Source organism: Peromyscus eremicus, chromosome 1 (genome assembly GCF_949786415.1).
Source record: "Peromyscus eremicus chromosome 1, PerEre_H2_v1, whole genome shotgun sequence".
Taxonomy (NCBI): Eukaryota; Metazoa; Chordata; class Mammalia; order Rodentia; family Cricetidae; genus Peromyscus; species Peromyscus eremicus.
Window position 1 is genome coordinate 179,103,716 of NC_081416.1, and position 12,611 is coordinate 179,116,326.

The following is a 12,611-nucleotide window of genomic DNA, read 5'->3' on the forward strand; positions in this document are numbered from 1 at the left end:
TCCAAAATCATAGTCTCACAGAAGGCCCTGGTTTATCTTAGTGGGTCACAAAATAACACAAATAGGTATGAACACGAAAGACTTGTGGGGACCGAGCAGGGTGGATGGGGTTGGTAGAAAGGTTGGGATTGAGGGTGCATGCACTACATACATGTTCAAAAATTTTTTTAAGCAGTAAAACGCACCTTAGACACAAAATCTTATTCTTATGGGAGGCTTAGGAACATCCTGGAGGAACAGCTAAGGGTGGTAAGACCCCAAGTGGAGCACAAGGTTGTAGAAAAGGGAAATGGAATGAGTGAGTATTTTGTGTGGAGGGTAGAAATGTACAGAAGTCTGTTGCTGGAGAATTTCTCTCCAGCTCCCGCCACCAAGTCCCGCCAGTCCCAGAGCTCACTTATAAAATAAACACACAAACTCTTACATTATTTAAACTGCTTGGCCATTAGCTCAGGCCTATCATTGTCTAGCTCTCACTCTTATATTTAGCCCATTTCTATTAATCTTTACTTTGCCACATGGCTCATGGCTTATTGGTACCTTACATCTTCCTTGTCCTGATGGCGGCTCCAGAGTCTCTCTCTCAGCCTTCCACTTCCCAGAATTCTTTTCTTTGTCCCGCCTATACTTCCTGCCTAGCCAATGGCCAATCAGTGATTTATTTACTGACCAATCAGCAACACACTTGACATACAGACCATCCCACAGCACTTCCCCTTTTCTTTTCTTAAAAAGGTTTTAACTTTAACATAGTAAAATTACATATAACAAAACAATTATCAAGCAAGAATTACAGTTACAATATTAAAGAAGAGATCCTATCTATCTTATATTTGTAAGTTTAAGGTTTTATATCTAACTTATCTTTTATTATAACTAAGGAAAATTGTAAGTATCTAGTCTTTAACCACATCAAAGACCTCAGAAGGATATACTACTACCTGAGAAATGGACAAGGATATAAGCAACTTTTAGGAGTCTTGTAGGGTAGACAGAGACAGCTGAGCCTGGACAGTCATGCAAAGTTCTCTTGTAAAGTTGGGGCATCTGTCTTCAGCCCACAGGCCTAGAGTCTCTTATTCACTTTTTTCTGTGTCTTGTAGAATGTCTGGCAGTTTTCTCTGCAAAGCAGGAACCTGAAGGACCGTTTTGTCAAGCAAAGTTCAGTGGTCACCTTTCTATGGGTCCTGCATGTCCAGTTGATCAAGCAAGCAGTCCAGGCAAGAACAGTTTCTTGCCCAAATGGCTATTTTTGTCAAGGTGAAGATAAACTCCATATGGAGTGTCTTCGATGCCCATCCTCCTCTCTGAAGTAAATCGGTGCTGTCAGGAGCAGACATGTCTCACTGTCCAAAAAGTCTAAACTTTTAAAACATTTTAAATGCCATATTCTGTAGGTCTTTGAAGTGTTTGAAGACTACCTATCTATCTGAAATATATCTATGTATACCTAGAAGACTTAACTAACATGGCTACAAATATTATCATAGATGACTAACTATTAATCTATTTTTTAATTATCCATTACAATTTTAAATGAGTTACATAAACATAATACCTCAAACAAGAATAGAAATATATATACAGTATAACAAAATTAAGTTTAAACTTGTATCAATAAACTAAAATCTATAGCGATGTAAAACATTTTAAACAAGTTGTTACTCTTTAAAAGTAGGTTCATTAATCTACCCTTTCATCCTATCATATCTAAACTATCTCCTTTTTTCTTTAGAAAGAGATTGTATTTATAATCAACCTGCTTTAAATAAAAATATTGGTTTTTCTCTGTCTCACACCAGAGGGCTCTTCTGATTTGGGACACAAGAATCTCTTAACCATTTTTTTTTTTGAGCAATATGTCTGGGTTTAGAGGGGGAGTGAGCCAATTCCATCTCTAAAGCCAGCTTGGTATATTTGGGAATTTGGGCGTAGCTTCTCTTACTACTTCCTGCTGGAGGGGGGCGCTGTATCTTATGGGGACACAAAGAAAATTTTAGGATCATGGAGTAGTCCATGAGGCTGTATCGTCTGAGCCAGTTGCCTTGAAACCATTCTGGATGTTGAGTCATCTGGGCCATGGTGTCACTGGAGACCTTTCAGGGGGTCTGGGCTGGTCAAACCTGATGTATCTTAATCTGGAACAAATCCATAGTCTCTGGCTTTCTGTGGAAACAAAAGCAGAGACTCTTTTCCAAAGCAACATATCCTTATATCCAAATTTTGAAGTCAAGGTACCTTTAAAATATACATTTTGGCATAACTCAACAGCTTTTACAATCAAATGTTTTTCTGCAGTTACGAATATCAAAGAGAACATAATCCAGATTCTCTGTGTGGTAGCCATCTTTACGTGGCTTATTTTTTTATATTAGCTTGAGCCTATTGCTTTAAACTGCAGCCTTCTAAGCCTGAAATGGGGCAGTGGCTGCTGGCTCCGCCCACTTCAGCTTCCCAACATGGCGGCGGTCCGCTTTCCGCCAGCTCTGGGAGCCATAACTCTCAGAAATAGTGGGTCTACACTTTTACCAAAGTAGCGTGTAGCCCAGAAACCTCTTTTTTTGTTTTGTACTAGCAAAGGCTAAATCCACCACACAGTTTAATGTGCTACTTGCAGAGGCCTCATTCCCACCATACTGCAGGTCGAGAGCGCACGCTAGGAACCCGCCAGTAGCTCAAACCGGCAGCTGCCGCTTATTTGAGAGAGACAATTAGGAAGCTGTTTTTAGGTCCGTTTTAGAATCTTTTTTCTAAGTTTTTAGGTCGAAACTCTTGCCACCACGTTGGACGCCATTTGTTGCTGGAGAATTTCTCTCCAGCTCCCGCCACCAAGTCCCGCCAGTCCCAGAGCTCACTTATAAAATAAACACACAAACTCTTACATTATTTAAACTGCTTGGCCATTAGCTCAGGCCTATCATTGTCTAGCTCTCACTCTTATAGAAGTCAGAGGATCAGAGACAAAGACACCAAAAATTTATTCTACCTAACATATGTAAGCTACAGTGATGGTTGTGAGATATGACCACAGAGGAAGCCCCCAAGAGCTATCCATGCACACTAAACTTGACCCTGGGGGTCCTGGTACATTTTAGGTGGGTATAGTGATATGAGGTTTTGCTTAACCAGTGTTTACTCTTAAAAAAACATGTTTATTTATTTTTTTGTATATGTGTATGGATGCATTCATACCACCAGGCACGTGTGAAAGTCAGAGGAAAACTTCTGAGAGTTAGTTCTCTTTTTCCACCATGTAGGTTCTGGGGATTGAACTCAGGTCCTCAGGCTTGGCAGTAAGTGTCTTTACCTGCTGAGCCATGTCATCAACAACTGGTGTTTACTCTTTTAAAGACCCATAAAATCACCTTGTGCTTTTGAAGACACCCCAGATTTCCCCTGACCCTCTCCATAGGATGTATTTAGCTTCTCTTCTCTTCAGCTCCTGTGATCCCTCTATTAGACATTCAGAAGTCACTGTAACAGGTTTGGGGACAGGACATGTGGCCTAGTTTGGGCCAATAAAGAGTGTCCCAAAGAGTTTTGTCAGATGTGCTGGGGATAATTCCTGCGAGAGAATCAGAGTCTAGAGATGGACAATGAGAGATCTCTGCTGAACTTTCTGAGACGTCGGCATGCAGCTATGCCTGAAGCCTCTGGGCTTCTCAGTTGTCTGCTTCACATGGTAGAAAGGACAGAACCGATTCCTGCAAGGTGTCCTCTGACATCCACAACCACACTGTGGCACACATACTCTCTTGCACACACATAAATAAACAAATATAAAAACGAAAGATTAGAAAACAGGAAAGAAGTAGGTAGGAGATACATTTGTGAGTAGTTGTCTATCTCCATAGTACGTACATGGTCTCTGGCGATGGGGATGGAGAAGAGGGAAAGGCCAGGGATGGCTTGCATGTTTCCAATCTGAGAGGTGCAAGGGTCCAAGACAGGGATTTTGTTTGTAATGTCTATTTCATGTATCCATGAAAGAAAGATAAACTTCACTTGGATTAAACAAAACAAGGGAGATCGTAGCTGTTCAATATCAGGGTCGCCAATGATACTGTCAAGATGTGAACTTTATTTCTCAGTCCCTGGGAGCTGTTAACTTCTAGTCTGGCCCAATTCTGTCCAAGAGGACTCATCTAAAAAAGGGGGCAAAGATGGCTACTGGTGAAAAAATGGGAATGGGCACCACTAGCTAAATCGTCCCAGGAGAAACAGTGACTCTATTACAACATAATTCCACAAATGTTTCAAGCCCCTTGATGAGTCAATTCCTGAGATACTTGTTGCCCAGCCCTGGAACAGACTTCATTCCTGATTGGAATTCTTAGATTGTCATCTCCCCCTAAACTGTGGGACTTGAGAGTGGAGCTGATCTGCCTCCTCACGTAAAGTAGAAAACGTCAAAAAAGGGTAGAGAAAAAATCTTAGAGAAGGTCGGTTCACCGACGGCCTACCTCAACATGTACACATTCATTTGGGGAGTCGTACAGGGGAGTTATTTACTTATTTACATTTATTTATTGCATTTTATTGATTCATGGTGTATGTTTGGGTACACACTCACCATGGCATGCATGTGGAGGTCAGAGGACAATTCGACTGGAGTCTGTTTTCTTCTTCTTCTACCATGTGGGGCCCTGGGATCAAACTCAGGTTGTCAGGCCATCTCACTGGTCCATATTTATTAACCCTCTTCCTCTCTATTGTGTATGTGTGTGTGCCTTGTATGATGGGTGAACTTGCTGGCTATGTATGAGCATAGGACTCCAGGGCAATGCCTTATGCAGAATCGGTAGAGTCCGGTGTCATTGAAGCCAGATCATAAACACGTCACACGGGAGAAAAGACAGGAAGAGAGGAGCTCGCTCTTACCTCTGCGCTCCAAGGCAGAGTGGTTGTACAACCCAACAAGAGAGATCTGATCACCCTTAGTTTATGGACTAGAACTTTGCTCTGGGGGCGGTGAGATGGCTCAGGAAATGAAGCCTTCGCTGTGCTGGGTGGGTGGTGGTAGCCCACGCCTTTAATCTCAGCACTCGGGAGGCAGAGGCAGGCGGATGGATCTCTGTGAGTTCGAGGCCAGCCTGGTCTACAGAGTGAGTTCCAGGACAGCCAGGATTGCTTCACAGAGAAACCCTGTCTCATAACAACCCCCCCAACACACACACACACACACACACACACACACACACACACACACACACACGGACACACACACACACAGCCTTTGCTGTGCATACTTGATGACTTGCGTTCCATCCCTGGATCCAACGCAAAGGTGGAAGGAGAGAACAGACTGCCCAAAGCTGTCCTCACACCGCCATGTGTGGGCTGTGGTACACACTCACACAGTAATAATACTAAATTAAAAACCAAAACGAACCCCAAGGCTCCAAAACTATAGAGAGTCGAGTGAGCCTAGGTCTGGCTAGGAAGGCCTTCTTCTGAAGGCCAAGTCTCAAAGATGGTAAGTTTTGTTCTGACTCTCGTGGAGTCGATAGACTGTGTCACCAGCTCACATTCTGGTCAGCCCATTCTGCAGAGAAAGAGTCCCAGGCCCCCTTGCAGATCTGATCACCTGGCTTACGTATTACCTAGGGCCTGGAATCCACAAGACGAAGGGGTTAAGCCTTCCAGCCCATTTGCCGCTGGAAAACTCAGTTTGAATCCCACCCTGGAATTTTCCTCCCAGCTACGAAGCCAGGCGAGCTGCCAAGTCATATATACATTGCTGGGTAGCCAGGCAACTCCGTGCTTTTTCTGGGAAGGAACACAATGTGGTCACTGTTTCTGCAGTCGCCAGGTTCCAGATGGGAGAAAGACTTTAATCCCCAGCTTCAAGGCTGTTTGGCAAAACTCACTCTGAAGCCCCTGCCTGGGCTGGTGTTTGTTTGCTGTGACCCTCCTGTGCTGCCATTTTGTGACATTTTCTGGTGTTTAAAATTTGATCTTTGAGATCCGGGGCTGGCGGCTCAGTCAGTTAAGCACTTGGTGCACAACGGGAACACTTGAGTTAGGACCTCCCTGTAAAAAGACGAGCACTGCAGTGCATGTCTGTAGCCCCAGCACTGGGAGGCAGAGAGCCGAAAGGATGAGCTCCCTGTTCAGTGAGAGACCCTGTCCAAAAAGCAGGATGGAGAGGGAGATAACCAATAGCGACTTCTGACCTCCACGAGCACACACATTTGATCCTTACAAGTTCGTGTCAGTGACACAGGACGTGGGAGACCGAGTGAAATAGGACAGTGCTCTATGTTACCGTGAAAAGAAGACATGACAGGGCTCAGGAGGTGGCTCAGTGCTTGCTGAGTAAGATCAGAGACCAGAATTGGGACCCCCATGTGGGGTGGGTGTGACACCTGGCCTATAAATCCAGACTCAGAAGGTGGAGAAAGGGGATCACTGGAGCAAGCTGGTTAGTAACTCTAACAACGTTGGTGAGCTCTGGGTTTGACTGAAAGACCCTGACTCAATGATTAAGGTGGAAGATGAGCTCTGGGTTTGACTGAGAGACCCTGACTCAATGATTAAGGTGGAAGATGAGCTCTGGGTTTGACTGAGAGACCCTGACTCAATGATAAAGGTGGAAGATGAGCTCTGGGTTTGACTGAGAGACCCTGACTCAATGATTAAGGTGGAAGATGAATGAATGATGAATCCTGACACCAACAGAGGCCTCCACATGCATGCACAGCCACAAATATGCACCCTCACATGTGTGCCCACACATATACAAACACGAACCATACACATCCACACATGCTTTTTAAAAATGTATACATCAAAATATCACAATACAGCTTAACTTTCAGTGATTTCCCTAAATTAAAATGGCAGCAAAGGCTGGGGGTGTGAGGGTGGCATAAGAGTCCATCGCATACACAGAGAGAAGGGACCAAGGGTGGCATCTCAGACACAACCCAAGTGTCCCTCAACAAATGGTTAGATAAATAAGATGTCATTTACATATACAAGGGACTATTACTCAGCCTTACAAAGGAAGGCAGTTCTGACACACGCTACAACATGGATGGAACTTGAGGACATTTCGCTCCATGAAATGAGCCAGACATGAAAGGACACACATTGTGTGATCCCATTTTTCATAAGGTTTCCAAAAGATTCAGGTGCGCAAGCGTGGAAAGCAACATGGTGGAGGGCTACTATTGAGTGGAGTCACAGCTTTTTGTTTTAGGCTGCGTCTCATGTGGCCCCGGGGGATCCTCCTCAACCTCCCGGTGTTGAGACAACAGGCATCCGCCACTTTGTCTGGTTTATGTGACACTGAGTATGGAACATAGGGTTTCCTGCATGCTCCAAGATGGCTCTACCAGTTGAGCGACATCCCCAGCCCAGAGTTTCAGTTTTGCAAAATGGAAAGCATCCCAGAGACGGATGTTGATGATGTCTGCACACTCCGTGAATGCATATGATGCCGCTGAGCAATACACAGAGAGATGATAAAAAATGGGGAGTTCTGGGCCAACGAGATGGCCCAGCCAATGACGATGCTTGACGCTAAGGCTGATGACCTGAGTTCCATCCCTGGGACTTACATGGTGGAAGGAGATCTCAACCAGTTCCAATGTGGTGAGCTCTGACAAACACCCAGGCGACCTCCACCGCAGCCCATCAAGGTGGTGAGCACAGCCGTCTCAAACACTTCCATTTCTCTCTTTCTCACCTTTCCTCTTACACCGCCCCACACTTCCACACATCTGCTCTGTGTCGTTACATTTAGGTTTGTTGTTGTTGTTTTACGTTTTTTTGTTTGTTTTTTGTTTTTTTTGAGACTGGGTTTCTCCATGTAACACCCTGGCTGTCTGCCCTGGAACTCACTCTGTAGACCAGGCTGGCCTCAAACTCATAGACATCAGTCTGCCTCTGCCTCCACAGCTCTGAGATTAAAGGTGTGCACCACCACACCTGGCTACATTTAGTTTTAATATCCAGAATTTTACATACTTGAAACTGTATAGTGTGATCTCTTTCTCCTTCCCTGCTTCTTCCATTCCACCGTAGTTATTTTTAGGGAACTACATTTCGTTTCAAAAGCCAGTCATCCATTCATCTTCGTGACGGCATAGTGTTCCTTTGTGTAGGTACACAATAGTGTATTTATCCCCCTATCTGTGGACTTTTGGATTATTGCTAGGTTTTGCTGTTATGTACAAAGCTGATATGAATATTCATGTACAAGTGTGTGTGGGGGAAGACGTGTTTCCATCTTGCTTGGGCAAATATCTGGGTGTGAAGTGTCTGGGACATGTGTGTGTGTGTGCCGACATCCTTTTTCGTGGTTCGGGGACACCGGTTTGGTTTGGATGGCAGTGTACTGAATAATATTTTAATGTAAGCACAGTATCAATTGCACATTCATTTGCTGTTTACCCGAAATTCAGATTTAACTGGGTGTTCTGTATTTTTGTTTGCTGAGTCTGGTGAATTGATCCCCTACCTCCTTGCGTCTCTGAGGTGTATGCTCCAATAACAACTGCACGGGGTTCCTTACCAACTCCACCGCCTATCTCGCACTTCTTTATTTTGTTTTAATATCTATTTATTTATGGGGGGTGTGAACACATGCCACACTGTATGTGTGGCGGTCAGAGGACGAGTCCCTTCTCTCCTTCCCACTGTTTGGGTCCTAGGGATCCAACTTGGGTCACCAGGCTTGGTGGCGAGCTTTTAGCTGCTGAGCGGTCCCACCAGCCTGAGTCCCAAAGTTAAGCTTCAGGCTTCACCCCGAGCTCTCACACTTTATGCAGTGTCTTTGAGACAAGGCTGCCTCTTAGAACCTTGTATAATTTACCCACTTCTTCATTCATTTCCTGCCCCTCTGCCCTCTGCCCCCCAGTAAATGTCAGGAATTTTGATAGCTCACTCAGTGTTTACCCCCAAGATTTTAGATCAGCTCTGGTTGCATTTTGTAGACCCTCACATGCTGTTCTCAAAAAATTTTTTTTTTAAAAAAACTCCCCACTTCCTCTGGCTCCACTGAATCCCACAGCATTTGCTGATAGTTTTAAACCAAGGACAAACAGCACAGCCAAGACCAAGATCCTGTGTGCGCACGTGTATCCAGGCAGCTGCATCCAAGGACATGATTAGCTGTTAAGCCCCCTCTGGATCGATGCATGCCTCGTTCAGCACATTCTCTTCCCAGCAAAGAGGCTGGAGGCCCAACGGTGTTGTGTAATTCCCACCACACCCCGAGGGAGACCGAGCCTCTGATCACTGAAGTTTACAGGGGAAGGATTTGAAGCCTTAAGGATAGACTAGAGGTTGGCTTTGTGCTGGGGAATGGATGGTAACCAGGACTGGAATTAGCAATCAAGACAGAAGTCTGGATGGGGGAGGGAGACAGAGGCAGTGGAAGCTCTCATCTTCCCCAAGGTTCTTCGTCGGCCAATTTTCTGAGGCCTCTGTGAAGAGAACGACGTGGCCTAAAGTTAGTGCACGATGGTGGTTGTTGGACTGTGATCATGGCTGAGTTACTGCTGAGACAGTCCTCATGAGAAAAGGGAAGTTATGTCCTTGCAGATGATTTAGAGAACGCCCAAGTACCTTTGGAAAAAAAAAAGGATTTTATTTTAACTTTCAAATTCTGTGTATGCATGTGTTTGTGTAGAGGTTCGAACAGGTAGCCACAGAAGCTGAGAGCGTCAGATCCCCTAGAGCTGGAGTTTAGACTGTGGTGAGCCACCCAGTATAGGTGCTGGGAACTGTCTTCTGCATACATCATTAACCACCGAGCCATCTCTTCAGCCCCACAATGCTTATGTTTTTGTCTAAGCGGTATTGGTTTAGATTTATCTCGACATGTTCACGGAAAAAAAAAAACCCTATCACAGTGATGTAAGTCAGTAAGGGCTTTCCTGTTCTTCCATAACTGAGGATGGGCTTCACTAAAGACCTAATTTTCTTCTCTTTACCATGTTTACCTCATTTAAGGTGAGGTTACCTTCCTGGTGGTCACAGTGTGAATGCTGCCCTTCCAGCCATCACATACACAGTCCAGGCAGAAAAGAAGAGGGAGAAGGTTGCCTGTACTAAAAACTTGCTTGCTTCTCAATAATAGATGGCAAGACCCTCTCACCCACCCCCCATGTCTCCTTGACGCAAGTGGCTCCCCTGCCCTACTCATGTAGCAGTAACTGCACACGTGACTGTCTTGAAAAAAAGTCAGAATTTTTAAGAGAGGAGAATAAACATTCAATAGGAATCCAAAGGGATACAGTGAACGACCACACGAGAATGGTGAGCTCAGTGTAACGTGCAGAAAAAAAGAACAAGAAAGGTTGGCTCTCAGGGGATGAGGAAGGACCGGATGCAGGTGGTGCACATGAGTTATAAAAGAGTGTGCAAAGTTAGTTGTTTTTCTAGTTCTAACTCTACCGTGGGTTTTCCATTCCTGGTGGTGGATAAGTGCATAAAAATATATTCAGTAGTGAAAGTAGAAATTCCAATGTGAGATTCCAGAGCTTCAGAATGCCTGTTCAAACCGTGCAGAAGCTCACTGAGATATGTAGACTTGGGGTCTGGCTAATTCCAGTGTGTAAGGTTTTTTTTTTATTTCCAAGTTTTTACAATAAAGGTAGTTTAATTTTTTTTTTTTTTTAAAAAAAAAGTATGTCTGGTAACTAGAGATACGGCTCTGCGGTTAAGAATGCTTATTACTCTTCCAGAAGACCCTGGTTCGATTCCTAGCACCCAGCATGGTGGCTCAGAACTACCTTTAATTCCAGTTCCAGGGGGTCCTCTGAGCTCCTCATGAAGAAGGCACACACATGGTGCACAGACACACACACAGGCAAAACATCCATACACACAGAAAATTGTATCTTATTATTGTGTGTATATGACGTATGTGTGTTCATTCGGGGCTACACTCATCCTAGCACACATGTGAAGGTCAGAAGAGCTTTGGGGAGCTGGTTTTAGCCTTCCACTGTGGGTGACAGGGATCCACCTCAAGTCTTCCAGGCTTGGGCAGCAAGCACTTTTACCCACTGAAGCATCTCTCCAGCCCCCATGTTGCGTTGTCAAGCTAACAGTATGTCTTGGTGATTGTCCTATGCGTGTCCTTCACAAAGTAGATGTCACACAGTATCAGCTGCGTAAGAGGTTGCCTGCGAGAACCAGACTTGGTTGGCACGTGGCTGAAATCCCAGCCGTTGAAAGGCTGAGGCCAATCAGTAGTTAAAAAACCAAATCAAAACCAAAATAAACAATAAAAATATAAGAGGCCAGGCAGGATCGTTCATCTGGTAAAGGTGCCCGCCACCAAGCCGGATAGCCTGAGTTGGATCCCTAGGTCCCACCTGACTCGATCCCTCCCGGACACCCATGGTGTCTTTTGATGCTATGAACATCCTGCCAGGCACAAAGTGCTGGGCTTTAGCTGTTTCCCCAGGGCATCACATGGCCATCTTATCACAGGGTAGAGTGGTTAATGGTGACCCAAAGCAGACCTGCCTGGAAGTCATGCCAGAACATCGCACCTGAGAACTAGATTTTGATAAGGGAAGTGAGGCCACTGGTACTCTCCATGGAAGAGGGAGAGGGTCATAAACCTCTCTCTTGAGATTCCAGTTGCTACTGGCCCCTGCGTGGGAGGCCACTAGAGTACAAAGAAGTGAAGGGCTGGGGGTTGGAAGTCCGGAGAAGTGCAGCTTTTGTGACTCGGTGGGGGAGCTGCAGTCTAGTCACCCATGCTTCTGTAAGTGAACGCAGAATCCTGGGCAAGTGCATAAAAGCAGGACCAGTGGCTCACACCTGCAATGCCAGCATCGGGGAGGTGGAGCGAGGAGGACAGGGAGTGCAAGGCTATCTCAGCTGCTGTGTCTTCAAGCGAGTTTGGCTAACCTGGGCTACATGTGACTCTGTCTCTAAAAAAAATAAAATAAAATATCTAAAATAATAATAATGAAAAGGCCCAGGGAGATGGCTTGGTGACTCAAACACATGCCACACAAGTGTCCAGGATCTCCAGAACACATGTAAGTTTTGAGTATGTCTGCCCACCTGTAATTCTAGCACCCCAAAGACTGTGATGGGGTCCCCAGAGCAAACTGCCTAGTTATGCTAGCCTGTGTTAAAGCACCCCAAGTTGAACGGAGAGAGGGACTCCACCTCGTTGAATCCAGTGGAGAGTGATGGAGGAAGACTCTGATGTCAACTTCCAGCTTCTCCATGGACACACGTGCAAGCTGTGTGCAAGTAGACACAAAGAAATAAAACGAAATAAGCACATTGGGACCCCAAGCTAGACCATATCTGTCTCTGTTGCCCCCAGACATTTCGTTATGTGTCCACGCTATAGTACCAAATGGGTCACCGTGTACACTGGATCTTTTCCCCAATACCTAGCATAAACAACCCCCCCCCCCCCCCCCCCCGCCCCACATCAATCATAAGACCTGGCCTCTGAGAAAAGCTAGTCCTGGACATCACACATCTCCCAAGTGGAGAGGAATGAACTCCAGCTAAGGGTGGGTGGATTGGAAAGTTGGCCCCAAACAAGACAAAATAGCTTGATTTTTAACACATGGCCCAGTTTCCAGAGACACACTCAGGCTCATCAACCCACCATGGGATTT